This window comes from Cygnus olor, chromosome 4 (assembly GCF_009769625.2).
Source record: "Cygnus olor isolate bCygOlo1 chromosome 4, bCygOlo1.pri.v2, whole genome shotgun sequence".
NCBI lineage: Eukaryota > Metazoa > Chordata > Aves > Anseriformes > Anatidae > Cygnus > Cygnus olor.
In genome coordinates this window covers 36,747,009-36,766,345 of record NC_049172.1, presented here as the reverse complement: position 1 = coordinate 36,766,345, position 19,337 = coordinate 36,747,009, and the positions used below count along the sequence as shown (strand labels likewise).

At 40.8% G+C, this 19,337-nt stretch overlaps 1 protein-coding gene and 1 long non-coding RNA gene across 9 annotated transcripts in view; one reads left to right on the top strand and one right to left on the bottom strand.

Annotated features, from left to right (window-relative positions):
• Positions 1-19,337, bottom strand: part of LOC121069080 — a 97,777-nt gene that overhangs the window by 53,988 nt on the left and 24,452 nt on the right. The window lies entirely within an intron of this gene.
• IL15 (interleukin 15) overlaps positions 13,760-19,337 on the top strand; it is a 64,475-nt gene continuing 58,897 nt past the window's right edge. Inside the window, exon 1 of the mRNA XM_040554808.1 lies at positions 13,760-13,778. The gene's annotated coding sequence lies outside the window, so the exon portion shown is untranslated. The remainder of the gene's footprint in view (positions 13,779-19,337) is intronic.

The window sequence follows — 19,337 nt, the reverse complement described above, 5'->3', positions numbered from 1 at the left end:
ATGGAAATATTATGTATGTGCTATTAAAATCAGGTCAACACTGATTTAATAGTCTCTCTGGAAACTTTTATGTTTAGTATGAATCTCTGCCACTATCTTGTAATAGTAGCCTTGTTTAAGCTTGGTGCCCGAGGCCAAAAATGAAAGCAAAGCTCTTTGCCCTTGAGACATCTGAAGTGTGGAGCCTCCCCACCACCTCCAGAGTGCTTTGCAGTGATGGAGAGAGAGAGAGAGAGAGAGAGAGAGGGATGAATGGAAAGAACTAATGATATAGTAGAGAAACAGATCTTTTGCTTACATAGTCTGGGCAGTCCTGCAATTCAAGCCAGAGCAAACTATCTATACCCAAACTGGGCACAAAGGCAAGAGCACTTGCTTTCAGAACAGCAGTTTCTAGGCTTGGGGTGCAACGGCTGCCTAGAAAAGAAAAGAAAATTAAGAGAGTGTTAAAACGTCTCTTGTAATTGTCTAGCGTGTTATGAAAATCTCATGTCCTGGAGACTCTCACATCCATGAGAATCTCATCTGCTGGAAACCCTGGTATGATGCAGTACCAAGTGGACCTCTGGGCAGAGCATTGCAGGCTGTGCAGGTCCCAGATGTGGTGATGCTCACTCCCTCCAAGTTCAAAGGTATTCTGATAGTGTCTTGCTTGCAAAACAGATTCACCAGTCACTAATAGCAATGACATCTGGGATGGGGACTTAGCTTTAAGGAGTCCCTTGAACAATGTGTTCTAATATTTTTAGCTCTTTAATAAAAATCTAGTTTCTGAACAGGTGTGTATAATATTTCAAATGGACAAGACAATACACTGTGTATTGACTACATGTACATTGACTGATTATGCAAATATACATACACTTATTAATTATACTATTGTTAGAAACTTTCCTATGATATAAATGCATACACTTGCATTACCTGTTATGTGGATCTGCTTGTACAACAGACTAACAGCAGGCTGCCACTACTTCTGAGGAAGGGTGTGTAGAAACTACAGTTGCCTTTATGGGTTGCCTCAAAAGGGAAAAGATTTATGAAATAATGCTTAATTAATGAATTGTAGCTATGTATTATCCTGGTTGTCAAATTTGTGGGTGTTTTTCTTATCAATATTTTACGGAAGTTGATGTTGAAAACATGAACACATTGCACACCAGAAAACTGGGTTTAATACCACAAAGCTTTATGGGTGGAGTGGTTCCAAATGATTTTTTTTTCTGTTCTTCCTTTATAATGTATCACCTGTTATTGCGAAGTGACTTGTTGTTCCAAGTGAAGAAAATCAGCTGTGTTTCAGTAGTGACCCATTTAAATTTTTTACTGGTTGCTGTTACAGCCAGGCCAGTCATGGAAGAACAGTTTTTCCTTCAGACATCATTTACCCATGCCCTTGGAAGAGAGAACAGAATCATGTTTCCCAACACAACAACAAGGCTACATAAGCTTCAATGGCCTGGCAACAAAAGTCAGGATCCTGTACAGAACTGTCCACAAAATGTCCATCCCAGCAAGGAAAGGCATAAATGGTACAAGGAAAAAAATATAAAAATCAGGCAAACTTGTCAACAAAGAAGCTACAAAGACAGGGGCAACAGGAGGTGGAGAAAGAAAGGGTAAAGATTCAGAAGAAATCTCAATAAATTATACACTACTTACTTGGACCTACAAACTATGTCTGAAGCACCTTTGTAAACAGGCATGTAGTACACAGTGAACTCCTATGTTCATTCAGATCATTTGTATAAATGATTGAGACCCTCAGATGGAAAGCTCAGCATATGTTCAACACACGCACAGGCTTCAATTTGGTTTAAGTATATCCATTCTTAACTTCTATCATAGCTGGTTTTGGCTATCACTCCTAGTCTTACAGAACTGTTGAATTCTCCCCTCCTTCCATTTTCCCTGTTTTCTTTATAGTTTTGGTCAAATGTAGTGGGTAATAAAACGAATAGTGGAATAAGTGAAATACAGATATCCAAAGAAGTCCTAGCTAGCTATGCTTCAGCAGCTGAATTGTAATTTGTTGAACACCTGCTGAATTTAGTATAAGGGTATGAAGAAAGCATGCTTCCTTGCTGATTAAGGAATGTATCACGTAAACCACATTAACCATTTGCAACACAAAGCAACCAGCAGCAGCAACACTTGGAAACATTCGGTTTCTAATACATCTTGAAAGAAAACGGTTTGAGCTTCAACTGTGAAATCTATAAGCAAAGCCTTTACAGACACTGTCAGTTACAGCTTCATCAGGAATACAGCTAAATACTTTGGAAGTGAACAAAAAAATTGTGCATCTGTAATAGGATTCTTAGGAGGCTCTGACCATTTGGCTGCTATGAGGCAACATTTGGAAAACATTAGGAAAACGCCCCAGGAAAAGGCTTCCTCTCTGAATGGCTTAATTTTCAAAGGGCACGAAAAGATCCAGTGACTGCAAGAATCTATCTTAAGTCTTATCTGTGTTCCTCTTATACACCTTGGACAGCTGCTGGTTTCTGAAGATTATTTTAAAATAAAGACCCTTTTGGGGAAACATCTAAATACTTCAGAGCTTTAAGCAAATACACTGCAGGGCCTCCCTTGGTAGGAAGGGTGTTAGCTGACAGCTGATATACAATTAGAAAGTAGCTTATTGAAATACACAGCACAGTAGACTGCCGAAAGTTCCAGTTCAGGAAAATAAACCATTATCTACTTGATTAGCCTTTTTACACTAAAGAACAAGAGAAATGCTGTCCTAATATAGAATACTTATATTTCAAAAAAAAAAAATCCAAAGAAACAAAAAACAGTTTTGAAAGCCAGGCCCTATGTTGATTTGTGTGGGTGTGGGTGTGGGCGTGTGTGTTTGTTTGTTTGTTTTACCTGGAATGAGATTAAAGAGAGTAACATTTGTAGGGCTCACATGCCAGGAGTTCTGTTGTTATGAGTCAGTGAATGTTGAGACTTTTTCTTGTTGTTTACAGTTTTTCATTGGATGTTTTTCTCTTTTAGGGATCACTTCTTACTGAGACATCAAACCAGTTTTGACACCTGCATTATTGCCAGATTCTTAAGATGGTTACAGATATAGTAGACTGACCGGGAAAGTGAAAGAGCTCTTTTGTTAAGCAGGAAAAAATTGCAAGAAAATGTTCTTACATTGTTTCTACTCTCTTTGAGATCACATTAGCAGTGACTCTATTAGTCTTTGAAAAACATAAAAAGATTGGTAGTAATATAAGGTCTTTAGAGCACAGTAGATTTTCTGCAGAAATGAATATTCTCTCTCATACTATCACAGTGCTTCTTCTCCAGCTCCTGTCTTCAGACAACAAGCTACATTGCACTGATTAGGAAAAAAATCAAAATTTTCCATATTTGTGCTCTGAAAAAATGTGAGTAAAAGTGTTGTTACTTTACTTAACTCATCAACCTTCATACCATGACAGTTTTATTAACAAATTGCAATACAACAGCAACAGTTGTAAAACAGCAACTCACAGCTCAGGAAATATCAGAAAGATAAGTCCATGTGCTTCAGAAAACCACCACAAAGTCTTTAAGATGATTGTTAAGAACCTGATGGCAGCAGACCACCTGACATATTTGATTGTCAAGAGACAGAGTTCTCATAATGTGATAGTCACAACAGTCACAAAAAAAAAAAAAAGCCTGAAGTTCTTCATAACTAGAATGAATAGGTCCTCAAAAAAGGCAGGCATCTCATCAAGCAGAAAGAGTGACATGCATTTAACTATTAACCAGTTGTCGAGCAATTCTGCTGCTCTTACTAACCTCAGAGGCACAGCATCAGGACTAATTTTGGCTTCATACCATCTGCAAGGCAGCCTAACACTTAGCTTCCATTCTGGCCTGTACAGCATAAAACAACAGATTACCCATTAAATAGTGTGCTAAATGTGCTAAAAACATTGTGGAAAACCTACTGTAATATTGGTTTCTTGGAGGTCATTAGAGAATGATGTTTGATTCTGCAGATGCATTGAAATAACTGGGCTGCTAATGCCAGCCAAGGATCTGGTTGTATGTGTGAGGAATACATCCAACACTGATTTCAGTGAGGGCTGATTTCTCCTTGATCACTCCCACAAGGACTAAAGTTTGCATTTAGTTCTGACAGTAGAAGTAAAAGAAACTGTCACCAGTACTCTTGGTAATAACGGTTCTACTCACATACTGGGTCAAGTTACCAGCTACCTCATGTCACTGTTTTTCTTATAAGCACTGAGAAATACTCATAAAGCTCACCTTGTCCATCTAAAGGGAGGTCAATGAGAACTCTGCTCTGGAGGATGAATGAGCCTTTGAAAAAGTCATTTGACTACTGCAGAAAAACTTTAAATGATGCAAAAGATAAACTGGCACTAAATATTTATCTGATTGCCATATTCTACCCTAAACTGAAAGTAAAGTGAAGAAAAAAAAAAAAGACTTAAGTATTACAGTGTCATCATATTTTGCAAGAACTTTGCCCAGGAACCTCTCTCCTAGCTTTTACGTAAACTTCAGAGATGTGGCTTACTTGATCACCAGTAGCAAATTTCCTTTAGATCACCGTACATCATGAGAATCAGATCACTCTGAGGTAAAAATGCTCAATTTGTCAACATATTTCCCGCAGTAAAGGCTACAGAAGAATCAAGTTGTAAGACATTTCATCCAGCGCATCAACTGTTCTCATAGGAACTACCCATGGGAAATTAGAGAACCAGAATGCACTAAACTGAACTCTCCTGGGCAACAGAGGTCACACCCCACCACGCTATTTTCGCAGTTTTTGTGAAACACCACCACCATCTCTGCTTAGTCAGATCCTCCATGGCAACCTGCAAACAACCTGCAGAGTGAGTGTAGGGGTTAGCCAGTAACCCTATCCAGAATAAGAGCTGTGGAGCTAAGAGATGTTGGCTTTCCAGGACAATACTAGGTTCCTCCTTCCGTCCTCCTGTTAGCCTCCCACTATTCTATTGCCGATAATTACCCATATCCTTACCTCATGGGGCATAATGAACTTATTTCCAGTGCCCTAGGAGATTCCCTTCTTTCCATAAAGCTAGGCACTTCCCTCTCCCACACCATTCCCCTTAAATCACCTTAACCAGGGAGACAATTAACTTAAATACACAGCAACAGTTTTCAGTCTATTTCCTTGATGTTTTCGTCTGTCCTGGGCTTGAAAAGGTTTCCCCCAGATTGGCATTTTTTTGCTTCCACAGTAGCTCAACATATAAAAGAAACAGTCAAGACTGCCTCTCTTTAGAAATCTTTTTCTTAGGCTATCATGGCCACAGCAAATCTGTCCTCTTGGTTCTTAAATGTGGATACTCTCATTACAAGCAGCGCAGCAAATAAATAAATAAACAAAATTAAAGAAGGAAACTGTACTCTTTGAGGGACTGGCATGCTGAAATTTTCTCAATTTATTTTCTTCTCCCAGTAGTTCATAACCAAACCTATAGACTCTGGCTTACTCCTGTGGTAAGCCTGTAGTTCATTGTGATACACAGTTCGGTATAACCAGCTGACAGAAGTGTTACAGAGAACCCTCTGTTGTACATCAGAACCCCTCATTTGCAGAGCTTTAACAATTATCTTTTGTTTGAGTTTCTAAACTGTTGCTGTTGTCTTGTAACTCTGCCAGGGTGGCTACAGCCTAGTGAGTTGTACTCACTTGTACTACACCAACAAGAGCAGTTAGTACTGCTAACAACAAGAACTGCTAGTACTGAGGAGGAGTACTAGCAGTACCTGCTAGTACTAGCTGGAGGAGGGGCAGAGAGCTCTGAGGTCAGGACACGGCAGTGGGCCACCAAAAAGAACAAAGGGTTCTTATTATCTGCTTTGAGCATTTGTAAAATAGAATCATTGAATCATACAATGATTTGGGTTGGAAGGGACCTTAAAGATCATATAATTCCAACCCCCTTGCTATTTTTGGCAGGGGCACCTTCCATTAGAGCAGGCTGCCCAAGCCCTATCCAGCTTTGCCTTGAACACTTCCAGGGATGGGGCATCCAACGCTTCTCTGGGAAACCTGTTCCAGTGTCTCACCACCCTCTGAGTACAGAATTTCTTCCTCATATCTAATCTAACCCTACTTTCTTTTAGTTTAAAGCCATTACTCCTTGTCCTGTCACTACACTACCCAACAAAGAGTCTCTCCCCAGCTGTCCTGTAGGCCCCCTTTAGGTACTGAAAGGCCACTGTAAGGTCTCCCCCAAGCCTTCTCTTCTCCAGGCTGAACAACCCCAACTCCCTCAACCTGTCTTCATAAGAAAAAATGCTCCAGCCCTCTGATCATCTAAATCTGTAAATTCAGAGCAGCTGGCAATGTAATATACACTCTCAGAACTCCTTAGGTACCTGAAAATGAAGATCAGCTTTTTTTTTTTTTTTTTCCATAAAAATAAACCATATTATACTTCAGTTCTGTTTTGAAGGTACAGATATTTAATCTCTTGATTCATTCAGCTAACCCTTTCCTTGTTGGCATTTGCTCAGCACATGCACTTGGCGTTTATTATATTCTGTTAAAGTGTTTATTATAGTCTAACACTTACAGTTCTAGTACTTGTGTTTGAAGTGCTTTTTACAGATATAGAAGTATCTCTTGTGCTTTTAATCAAAGACATTTTTATGGCATGACCCACTTGGATCTGCAGCTAATTCTGTAAAGTATTTTATTTTTTCAACTATTCAGGCTATGCAATTAGTGAATGGCAAGACCACCTATACCACAAAACACCTACAAAGAAGGATACTGCTGAATCATCTTCCCTCAAAACACTTAAGCCAGGCTGAAGAAAGCAGTAGTAAATATGCAGCATGAAACTGCCTGAAAAAACAGTAAGTAAGATAGATTATAGATGGAAATGCTGATACTTGGAATATTGCTGAAATTCAAATTCTGAGATGCAGACCTACTGATCACTGGAGCTATACAGGCTGCACCAGCTTAGCATCTATTCATTTCTAACATCTTTTGCATCTTCTGAAATCTTGCTAAGGGATTGCTATCTAAGGAAAACTAACTCTCAGACCTCTTTAAGCTATGCATGAACAACAAAATAGCAAAAGAGCGAAATAACATCCAAAAAAAAGATTCCAGGTCATTAGCTGAGAATGGCTGGAAATAGCACGAACTGTACCTTGCCATATTAGTCATTTCAAAGCCTATACCCAGAAACATTGTCACTTTGATAGCCTGAAGGCTATCAAACGGGACGTTAGGGGACTGGGACGGTTAGTGGATGGAGCAGGAGTACAGGTGGTGTTTTCATCTATTCCTGCAGAGGCAGGGAGGGGTCCCGAGAGGACACGGAAAGCCCACCTGATTAACACGTGGCTCAGAGGCTGGTGCCAACACAGAAATTTTGTTTTTTTTGACCATGGGGCGCTTTACTCGGCACCCGGCCTGGTGACCGCAGACAGGTCCCTATCTCCAAGAGGAAAACGGATCCTAGCCCAGGAGCTGGCAGGGCTTGTTGAGAGGGCTTTAAACTAGGAAAGAAGGGGGATGGGGCTGAAATTAGGCTTGTTGGAGCTGTACCAGGGGAAACAATGGCAAAGCCGGGGAAGAAGGCAATGGCCCAACTGAAGTGCATCTACACTAACGCACGCAGCATGGGTAACAAACAAGAGGAGCTGGAAGCCGTCGTGCAGCAGGCAGGCTATGACTTGGCTGCCATCACGGAAATGTGGTGGGACCACTCTCATGACTGGAGTGCTGCAATGCCTGGCTATAGGCTCTTCAGAAGGGACAGGCAGCACAGAAGGGGTGGTGGTGTGGCTCTCTATATTAGAGAGTGTTTTGATGTTGAGGAACTTGAGGCTGGGAATGATAAGGTTGAGTCTCTTTGGGTTAGGATCAGAGGGAAGGCTAACAAGGCAAGCATCCTGGTGGGGGTCTGTTATAGACCACCGAACCAGGATGAGGAGACAGATGAGGAGTTCTACAGGCAGCTGGCAGAAGCCTCGAAATCGTCAGCGCTTGTTCTCGTGGGGGACTTCAACTTCCCAGACATATCCTGGAAGCACAACACAGCCCAGAGAAAGCAGTCTAAGAGGTTTCTGGAGAGCGTGGAAGATAGCTTCCTGACGCAGCTGGTTAGAGAGCCTACCAGGGGAGGTGCCCCGCTAGACCTTCTGTTCACAAACAGTGACGGACTGGTGGGAGATGTGGTGGTCGAGAGCTGTCTTGGCCAGAGTGACCACGAAATGGTTCAGTTCTCTATTCTTGCCGAAGTCAGGAAGGGGACCAGTAAAACCGCTATCTTGGACTTCCGGAGGGCTGACTTTGAGCTGTTCAGGACACTGGTTGGCAGAGTCCCTTGGGAGGAGGTTCTGAAGGGCAAAGGAGTCCAGGAAGGCTGGGCACTCTTCAAGAAGGAAATCTTAATGGCTCAGGAGCGGTCTGTCCCCACGTGCCCAAAGACGAGCCGGAGCGGAACTAGACCGGCCTGGCTTAACAGAGAGTTGTGGCTCAAGCTTAGGAGAAAAAGGAGGGTTTATAATCTTTGGAAAAGAGGGCGGGCTACTCAAGAGGACTATAAGGATGTTGCGAGGCTGTGCAGGGACAAAATTAGAAAGGCCAAAGCTCATCTGGAGCTCAATCTGGCTACTGCCGTTAAAGATAATAAAAAAAGTTTTTACAAATACATCAACACAAAAAGGAGGACTAAGGAGAATCTCCATCCTTTACTGGATGCGGGGGGAAACTTAGTTACAAAAGATGAGGAAAAGGCTGAGGTACTCAATGCCTTCTTTGCCTCAGTCTTTAGCGGCAAGACCAGTTGTTCTCTGGATACCCAGTACCCTGAGCTGGTGGAAGGAGATGGGGAACAGGATGTGGCCCTCACTATCCACGAGGAAATGGTTGGCGACCTGCTACAGCACTTGGATGTACGCAAGTCGATGGGGCTGGATGGGATCCACCCGAGGGTACTGAGCGAACTGGCGGAGGAGCTGGCCAAGCCGCTTTCCATCATTTATTGGCAGTCCTGGCTATCAGGAGAGGTCCCAGTCGACTGGCGGCTAGCAAATGTGACGCCCATCTACAAGAAGGGCCGGAGGGTAGACCCGGGGAACTATAGGCCTGTTAGTTTGACCTCAGTGCCAGGGAAGCTCATGGAGCAGATTATCTTGAGTGTCATCACGCGGCACTTGAAGGGCAACCAGGCGATCAGGCCCAGTCAGCATGGGTTTATGAAAGGTAGGTCCTGCTTGACGAACCTGATCTCCTTCTATGACCAAGTGACGCGCTTGGTGGATGAGGGGAAGGCTGTGGATGTGAACTACCTTGACTTCAGTAAGGCTTTTGACACCGTTTCCCACAACATTCTCCTCGAGAAACTGGCTGCTCGTGGCTTGGACTGGCGTACGCTTTGTTGGGTTAAAAACTGGCTGGATGGCCGGGCCCAAAGAGTTGTGGTGAATGGAGCCAAATCCAGTTGGAGGCCAGTTACTAGTGGAGTCCCCCAGGGCTCAGTGCTGGGGCCAGTCCTCTTTAATATCTTTATCGATGACCTGGATGAGGGGATCAAGTGCACCCTCAGTAAGTTTGCAGATGACACCAAGTTAGGTGCGTGTGTCGATCTGCTCGAGGGAAGGAAGGCTCTGCAGGAGGATCTGGATAGGCTGGACCGATGGGCTGAGGTCAACTGTATGAAGTTCAACAAGGCCAAGTGCCGGGTCCTGCATCTGGGGCGCAACAACCTCAAGCAGCGCTACAGGCTGGGAGATGAGTGGTTGGAAAGCTGCCTGGCCGAGAAGGACCTTGGAGTACTGGTTGATAGGCAGCTGAATATGAGCCAGCAGCGTGCTCAGGTGGCCAAGAAGGCCAACAGCATCCTGGCTTGCATAAGAAGCAGTGTGGCCAGCAGGTCTAGGGAGGTGATTGTCCCCCTGTACTCAGCTCTGGTGAGGCCGCACCTCGAGTACTGTGTTCAGTTTTGGGCCCCTCGCTACAAGAAGGACATGGAGATGCTCGAGAGAGTCCAGAGAAGGGCAACGAAGCTGGTGTGGGGTCTGGAGAACAAGTCTTACGAGGAGTGGCTGAGGGAGCTGCGGTTGTTTAGAACACGCAGAAGAGGAGGCTCAGGGGAGACCTCATCGCTCTCTATAGGTACCTTAAAGGAGGCTGTAGGGAGGTGGGGGTTGGTCTATTCTCCCACGTGCCTGGTGACAGGACAAGGGGGAATGGGCTAAAGTTGCGCCAGGGGAGGTTTAGGTTGGATATTAGGAAGAACTTCTTTACTGAAAGGGTTGTTAGGCATTGGAATGGGCTGCCCAGGGAGGTGTTTGAGTCGCCTTCCCTGGAGGTCTTTAAAAGACGTTTAGATGTAGCCCTTAGTGATATGGTTTAGTGGAGGTCTTGTTAGTGTTAGGTCAGAGGTTGGACTAGATGATCTTGGAGGTCTCTTCCAACCTAGACGATTCTGTGATTCTGTGATTGATTGCAAGAGACTGTTTAGCTTTGTCAGATCTTGGTAAACTTAACGCAATCACAAAAAATCCATCAGTAGGATGAAGTAAATGAAGGACAAAAACTAGAAGAAGAAACAAACTCTATTCTGTGCTAAATACAGAGGGACAGAAATTCTGATCCCATTTTCTTTCCTTTTTAATAGCCTTATGTCATCCACTTCCACCATGCGTGCCTTTGCTGGGGAGATTGCATGATCAAAATTAATCTACTTCTGGTCTACACGGTCTTTTCAGTAATGAGTCATTGGAAAGTCTCATTTTGATGATTTATTGTTTTAATGTATCATCACTGAACTGCCATGCCATACAGTTCTGTGCTTTCTTATTGCCAGGTACTTTGGTGAGACAGTCTTCCTGAGCATGTTTCTGGCCAGCAGATGAGTTCTAGAAACGTGTTCAATGCAACAAATAACAAAGATAGGATGAGAGATGGCTTCTTGGTGCAAAAATGAAATCTGATGTTAAAAGTGGGGTTCTGACACTATTTCCAGTGCAATATTTTCTCTGTTCTGCTGCTGGCTCTCATTGTTTCTGAGAAAGTAACGGAAGTGCTTTAGGATCAAGACTCTAATCAAGAAACGCTGTAGCAGTAGAATTGTTAGAGCCAAGGTGTCCTAGCACTATATTCCTTACTTCCTTTCTATTATCCCCCTCTTCTCCACAAGTGCAAAGTACACTTTTCTCATAAAGGGCTTCCTCTTCAGCAACTCAGGACAGCTGTTTCTAATCTCTACTAGACTGCAGTTTGCCTCTGCTTCAGAAGTGAGTGCCTGGAAGCTTGCCCATTCCTTTTGCCTGTACCAGCTGGTCTAAGAGGGGATTTTGCTTTTCATTCTGTGACAGAAGTTTCGAACAGAGAGGGAAAATGGTAAGAAAAGGCATGTTTCACAGTACCCAGGAAGTTAAAATTATTAAAAGGAATATTTAACATTATTGATTCATATATGCAAATTTAAATAATTTTTAATAAGTGTTTTGGCATCAGTTATACAATAAAATTGAACAACTGCTATCACTCATTTAAGCACGTAAGCTCATTACATAGTTTTTAATCACAGTCTGTTTTAGCAGGCCATGATTACAGAATCAAAGGGACAACTAGTTTTGATCTAATCAAAATAAATAAAATAAAACCTTCTAAATACCAGGAAAGTAGTATTGTGATATTGAAGCATGTTTAGAATAGATCACCTTGAAATCTGGTTGACTAACCCCCATACTATTTGTAGCAATCTCAGCAATTAGATCCAATTGTAGAAAAAATGTTAAATATTTTTTCATTTTACTTTTTCATTTTTACTTTTTCAATAATGAAAATGCAAGATAAAAGTTTTCAAATGACTAAGTATTTCCTGTGAAACAGCACAGACTGCAAAAAGTCTTCCAGAAATTGTTCAGAGAAGAAATAATTGGGTCAGCATTCATAATTTTCTTTTCTGAAACAAACAAACAAACCATAGAACCATTACCCTGTAAATAGGACTCCATAAGTCAGGCTGTAATTGCCTAGAAATCATCAAAAAGAAGAAATATTGATTGTCAAGATTTTGATGAGTGCTTGACAGCTATCATTCAAAACCATTAAATTAGCATCCATTTTGAGAAAGCAGAAGGAATATCTCCTATGGGAAGCTTATTTAGTAGAAGTAATATGTTATGTGTGGAATTGTTAAAACCCCACCTCAGGACTCCCAGATGAAGGCTGCATTGCAAAGAACTGCTTGGGTCACTAATCTGCAACAGCAGCAGTTCTAGGCTAGGTATGGTGACAGAAGTAAGGATGCTAAGCCAAAACTTGCTGAGAAGTCTCTGCTACCATTATTCTGTCTCAAACAAGCAGGTTGTCAAGTGACACTGGAATGTCATTGCACAGAAATTTATGACCAGTCAGCTGGTAAGACTACAGGAAAAATAAATAAATAAATCAAGATGGCATTTGTTGTAGCCAGAAGATAACTTGCAGGTTTATCAGTGACAGAGGCAGTTTCTGTGCCTATATTTAGAAAAAAAGGGTTCTAATTTTCCATGTAATCAAAAAGCATATGCAGATATTGCTGTACACCTTGTAGGTAGAAAAGGATCTAGAACCACTAAAAATAATTTGTCTTATAAAAAAAAATCAAAACACACACACACACCTCATATGGCTGCATTCAGTGAGTGTTCTGAAAAAAAAATCCCTTAGGATTTCCAAGGATATATGGAATATTAAGCAACAAATCAAATAGGACTTCATATCAAGATCACTAAAGATAATAAAAGAAAACAAACAAACAAAAAAACAGTTAACTTCAATGACCCCAGGATCATTAACAAAATACCTAGATTTGATTAGTGTTAAAATCAGGTATTTGGCTCAGATAACAGCTGGGAATCACAGACTGATATAAGCAATGATTTTTATTTTTAATATCTGAATTTGTTTTTAATTCTTTCAAATACTTGCCATTAAGCATTTTTTTTTTTTTTTCTCCAAGCCAAAAGATATGTTTCCTAAAATCTTTTTAGCCAGCTGGCTTCATACTGCCCAAAGTTGTCTCCATATGTTTTATTGCTCTGGCTTAGTAGCACATCACTTTTTGGAGGTTTCAAAGGTAGCAGAAATAAGTTCTGTGAAGAACCTCAGATAATTAAAGGAATAGGAAAGAAAGTTTATTACAAAAATTCTCACAACACATCAAAGAACAGTAGCAGTAAGTGCAGTGATAGAAGTGCTGCAGTCAGTGTCACTGGGCAGTTTTCCCTGCTGGCTCCAAAAACTAAAGGTAAAATTTGTCCTCTGGCAAGTTCCAGAATTATTGGATTTGAACTGCAATTATTGTTTTGAAAAGTTCGAATAAGCCCATCTGAATCTTTAGCAAATAGCTTCATAACTGAAAGAAATGTAAAGATAGGAGATATAAAACAGCAAAATTAACAAAACAGAGAAAGTCAGTGGAAGCAGACTGTGAGAAACGGACAGGCACAGAGTGCTGCCAAGAAGAGGAATCCAAATGGCCAGAAACGCCAGGGGGTTAAAATCCTGTTACGAATAACAACAACAACAGAATAATGACACATACAAAAACATTCCTCTCATTTTCAGAAGTTATACAAACATGGACGGACTTATTTATACTTTAAGAATGAAGGACAAGTTACTAGTGGAAAGTTTTATTAGAAACTGCACAGAGTGCCAACACAAATTTTGGTGCACTTGTTTCCCCCAAACCAGCACCAGAGCTTTGAGGACAACCTTGTTATGCACTCCCGACACAGGAAGAAATTCAGAAGAAATGGTAAGTTATTCACAAGGCAATTAGATGCTTTCACACAGTTTCTTCAGTTTATTGATCCTTTAAGCTTCCCAATTAATTGCATTTTGCATCTGAAATGAATATAATTTATCTACCAGTTAGAAAGATCTTGCAGTATATAGTAAAATTCACGTTTAAAAAAAAGAAAAAAAAAGAGATTTTGGAGAGGAAGTTTTCTTCTGATTCATTCTGCTAGTTATGCTTAGAAGTCAAAAGGAGCAGAGAAAAATCTCTTCTAGTTGTGTTAAAAGAGCTGTCTTTGTAGTAGCAACAGCGTATAGAAACCATGTTCATGGTCAGTGGCATTTCTCCATGCCAATATTCATTCAGAAGAGAGAATAAGAACAAAAAGCTGTGCTCATGAGAAGGGCGGATGTGAGCCTGTATTTAGTTACGTTCATTTCTATATCCTTAAACATATTTAAGCTATTTCCATGTCCTCAGTATTCCTGTTGGAAACCAAGGAAATTCTCCATAAGAGAGACAGAAAACCCTACTGTTAGGTGCCTAGTTAGTTAGAATGCCACTACAGGGCATCACATCACTAAGGGAGGAAAACAGATGTCGTGTTGCATGGTCCTCACTGTCCTTGGCTATCACGTCATTAAATGGAATTTAGGGTGCTTAACACCTTGAAATACCTGGTTTTCCAAGTATCAATTCCCTTAATGAGTTCCTCTGAAAGAGAGCATATAATCTATGTCACCTTCAAATTACACTCTAAATACCTAGTTAAGTGATCAGTTAAATAATGCTCCTTCTGGGGACACTCCACGTTAAGGAACAATAAGGGAAGAGGCACTACAATAAATTTCACAAATGCAGGCAAATTATCCAGGAAGGATTTCCCACATTAAGCATGTACCCTCCAAATCTCTGCCTGCTTGCTTCCCATGACTGTAGCTGGTTTATGCTTCAGTGTTCTGCACACCAACTAGATAATGTTTGAATGTCTACTGCACACTGTCACAACTCTAGTTGTTATTTCTGGGGCACATTATGTTAATTTACATCTGTTACTTCCAACTCCTTTAACTCTGTTCACTCTCAAGCTATGTTTCCTGTACATTCCCTTTTCATTTTGGTAATAAAAAAAATTCCATCTGAAAAGCTATTCTGACAGGTGGACAACAAATACCCCAGGATTCCTAAACTGGACAAAAAACACCTTAGACTATACACAAGGCACAGATTTAACATCACCAGACATGCAAGTGATCCATCTTCACCTTTTGTTTTAGAAGTTTTGAGCAATAAAACTGGTTTGTAAAACTGGCGTGGATCAAACTACTCTATTTTTTGCTACTGAATTCAGACAGGTTTAATAGATACATATATATCAAACAGACATCAGCTTGCAGGGTTTTTCTTACCTGCCCTCCTTTTTACCAATCCACCTTTCTTCCTATATGTCATTTGTAATCCTGAAGTATCCTTTTTATTTGCTTTTGAGCCACACTGAGGATTATTTTTATTGCTTTTATATTATTTAAATTTCATCCAAACTCCTATCTGCCTTTAACTTTCACCTTCTCTCTTCATTTCAATGTGCCTCAAAGCACATTCTTGTCATCTGATCCCAGGGAAGCCTTCTGCAATTCTATTTGCCTCTCGAGAGAACTCAGCTTTTCAAGATACCAACAGCACCTACAAGAACGCTGAGAAATGGCTGCAGACACAAAGCTATTCCTCATGAGCTTTCGCTCAGGAGTTAACTCTTTCCCACTTCTTAAAATTGCCCGCCCCCCCCCCCCCCCCTTCTTTGGCAATGTATGAATCCCAGGTAATGTGGCAAATGGGCACAAGACACATATAATCATTTAGCATACTTTTTAATGCATCCCTTGAAGATGATGTGGAAATTCTTTGCTAGGCTGTTCATTACCCACACGATCTGCTGCAGATACACGTTGTCTTCATTACAATGCCTAAAGTCAAGACAAAGCTTAATGCCATAACATGAGAGACCTACTGGGAGGAGGCACTGGGGTGAGACAGGTATTTCCATAAATAAAATTCAGACTTTTTAATATTAGATCAAAAATTAATAAACCAAGAGTTTGGGGAGAAAATCTGCTGAAATGGAAACTGATTAATAGAATGAAGAGAAAACACTGAGTAAGAGGAGGGAAGAAAAAAAAACACGGAAATACCTATTTAAGGATAGGCATGGAAGTGTGGGAGTGATGATCTGTCTTTTGATATTGCAGTCCTGCTGCAGCTACACAGGCAAGCACACAAAGGATATTCATTCACACTCTTAGCTCTGGACAGCTAGGTTACATGCAACTCTGGCTACTAATTTTCACCCTCTCAGATCCCTGTACAGTCACCTGCAGAGGGATAAGGACACAGATGAATGCTCAGCTTGGCTGAAAGTAAAAGTAGACAGAAAGCGATGAGGAAAACTCCCTGTAGAAAAGAATATGGAGCAATGATACTTCAGCTGGCCTTCAAAATCTAACAGGAATGATGTAGCTGTGCTAACTTCCCAGCCAGATAAAATGAGCCTAGGGAGAGCTCCAGGATAATTGTGTCTGGTACGAGTTAACTTTTTAAGCTCAGGGATCTGCATTTGCACCACACAGCCATATTCTTCTCTGCCTTACTGTCAAAGTTAATAAATAGCACCCTTTGTGTAACAGCCGGTAACACTAGTACTGAGGATACCTCTTCTCTCAGCCCTTTTCCATTTGCCTGTTTGCAGGCACATATAAAGGAAACTTTAAAAATTGCAAGCTAGGACTGCAAGGTATCAAACTTAGAAGACACTCTTCCCATTATCTACATTTAATTTTCAGGTCATGTTATTTTAAGGTATCCTTATTATTTCAGCATCTATAACACTATTCATTCTTTCATGGTAGTCATTCAGATGAACCCAATTGTTACATGTACTCTATAAAGAGCAAAGATGTGGCTACTACTTAAAAAAATGTCTTATCTAATAACTGTATCAGTGTGTGTTAGTAGTAAATGAGGAGCTGGTGACCAGACGGAGCATTGTTCTCTAAGGTATCTACTGAAATTACTGTATGGACCATATTCACAAAATGTTTTGCTGGGTGGTGCAGGATGGTCTCTTCTTTGCCTCTGGACACTCCTGTGTAACCTGATAATGTAACAGAATCTCCTGTACGACATCCAACCCTTTCTCCACATGATGCTGTAGCTCGAGCTAGCAAGACCTATGGCCCTGACATGGCTTTGCTACTTCAGTGTAAGGAAGCCTCCCCAGAGATCACCTGCATTCCAGGTGGGCCTATGCAGTGCAAAATACTATGATGTTAGCACAAATTATTCCTTTAGCTTCAATTTTATTAAAGACAAAAAACAGTAAATCAATTTTCCTGTGGTTTTCTGCAAGTTACTAATAAAAAAAATCAGGTGGGAACATTTTATTTTATAAAAGACAAAGTATATATCCTGCATGCAGACACACATGGCGAAAAAATCTTGTTATCCCCACTAAGTTGCATCTATTATTAATGGGAATTCTTCGTGTTCTCAAGAAGAAATGTAGATCTAGCTGAAACCAGAGTAGCAGCAAAGCACTTGTTCCAATTCAGTGAGTGCAAACAGCAAGCTCCTTTCTGTAACAGAAGCAGCTGTAAACAATGGAACACAGGTGCGAGGTACTTAACCCATCACAGCTAAGATACACAAGCTGCAAACCCAAGGGTAAGCTATCATTTTTCATCCAAGCAGGAAATTAATTAAATGTGTAAAGCTGAGAAGCTGGACCTGTGGCAGTACCTGTAAGACAGGGGGTTTGTGGCATGGCATATCAGGAAAGCAAGAGAAGCTATTAGGTATGTTCAGAGAAATAGGACTGGATGTAAATTGGTTTATCCAACAAAAATACACCCCAGATAAAGCCTACCTTTGAGTCATCTGTCTTCATCCCAGAAGCAATCCTAGGAGACTACTAATACTAATCACTTAGGTCAAAGGGAGACAAGTGTTTTTTTGTTATTATTGTTTGTTTTTTAATGCAGCCACTAAAGTTACTTTAAATTACCTTCAGGAAATACTAGAACATATACTACCCTTGTATTGTTTATATCTGGTACTAAGGAGACCCAGTCAGGACTTTAACATCCTTGAAACTGTTGGTCAGATCTAGGGGTGGCTTATGAGCCTAACAGCAGGATTTATAGAGTTCATCAGGCTGAGCAGAAAGCTGCCTATTACACCACTGTGGTGTGTAATAAAAGAGAGGCAAGCAAGACCTAAACAGTGCTCTGGGAAGGAAATATAAATTTTCCTCTTCCTTCTCCTGAAATCTCCAAGAGTTGTGCTTGCTACAGAGAAGGAAGCCCCTAGAGACAAGTTTCTGCCTCTGTCTTCTTACCATCTTGGAGTTTTCTTATTTTACTTACCAGTTGGGACATAATGGTCCTATGATGCTGTCAAGGATTTTGCTCCTTCAGCCTCTCAGTCACAGATTTTTTCCATTACAATCATCATCCCTGCCTTTGTCTCATCTTGTAGTTACAGCTGGGTTTTCCCTCTCACCTCTAACTGAGGAATTGCATCCCTCCTTGGCTTTGCTGTATCTCACAAGTTCAAAATGCCAAGCTGGCAGCTACCGTCTTTGACAGATCACTGAAATACTTCCACTTTCTTCTTTATCATACTCTTTATCATACTCTGCACACAAAGTATGAGCTCTAGGCAACACCCTGGGAGGACCATAGGATTTTTCCAGAGCATGGTCAAGCTTAACGCCTCTCTACAGTCAAATAATATTCTAGGGTAAAGGTGCCTGCAATCATCTCCAAATTCAGAGACAGTCAGTATTGGAGCAGTCTTCATAACAGCATTTGACTGTATCAATCAGAGCCCATCACAGAAGGTGCAAAATCTTTCTGAAAGTAGAACTGTAAGGTCTAACAAACTTTTCTTCAGGAATGGTGTTGGTTTAAACAACCTGCTTGAGGAAGAGGATGGACTAGCTGACCTCTACTTTCTCTTTCGATCTTACTTTTCCGTGATTTCCTACCAGTTCATGGACAAATTTATGCAAAGGACTTTAAATATGTACAGATTATTATTATTAAAGATTATTTTTAATAAGAGCCACAATTGTGGTCTCACTGTATAACTTCAAGGGTGCCTCATAATGTTAAGCGTATCATTCAGATCCTGTGGAGCAATCCCATGTTTAAACAAAGAAAACAAAACTGCAAACTGGTTCGTACTTAAAGTATGGCCTGAATGGCAGCATTGAGTTATTACTGACACTGACAGCTTTTTCATCCTTTTCTTCTGCTATTGAAAAAAGGAAAAAAATATGCGCTCCTTCTTTCTGTTGTTGATTTTTAACTTTATCTTCAGTGTACTTAGAAAATACTCTGATTTTTCTACATATTTGCACAGGTAGCAAGTTTGACCTTTTGTGGGGATTTTGCCTATAATAAAATCATCTGACACAAGTGAAGTCTGCTCATTTTCAAAGTAATTGGATTAATGCAAACGTTTTCAGTGCCTACTTCAAACTAGTATAAATGGTCTGACATAAAATGAGGTTAAAAAGTC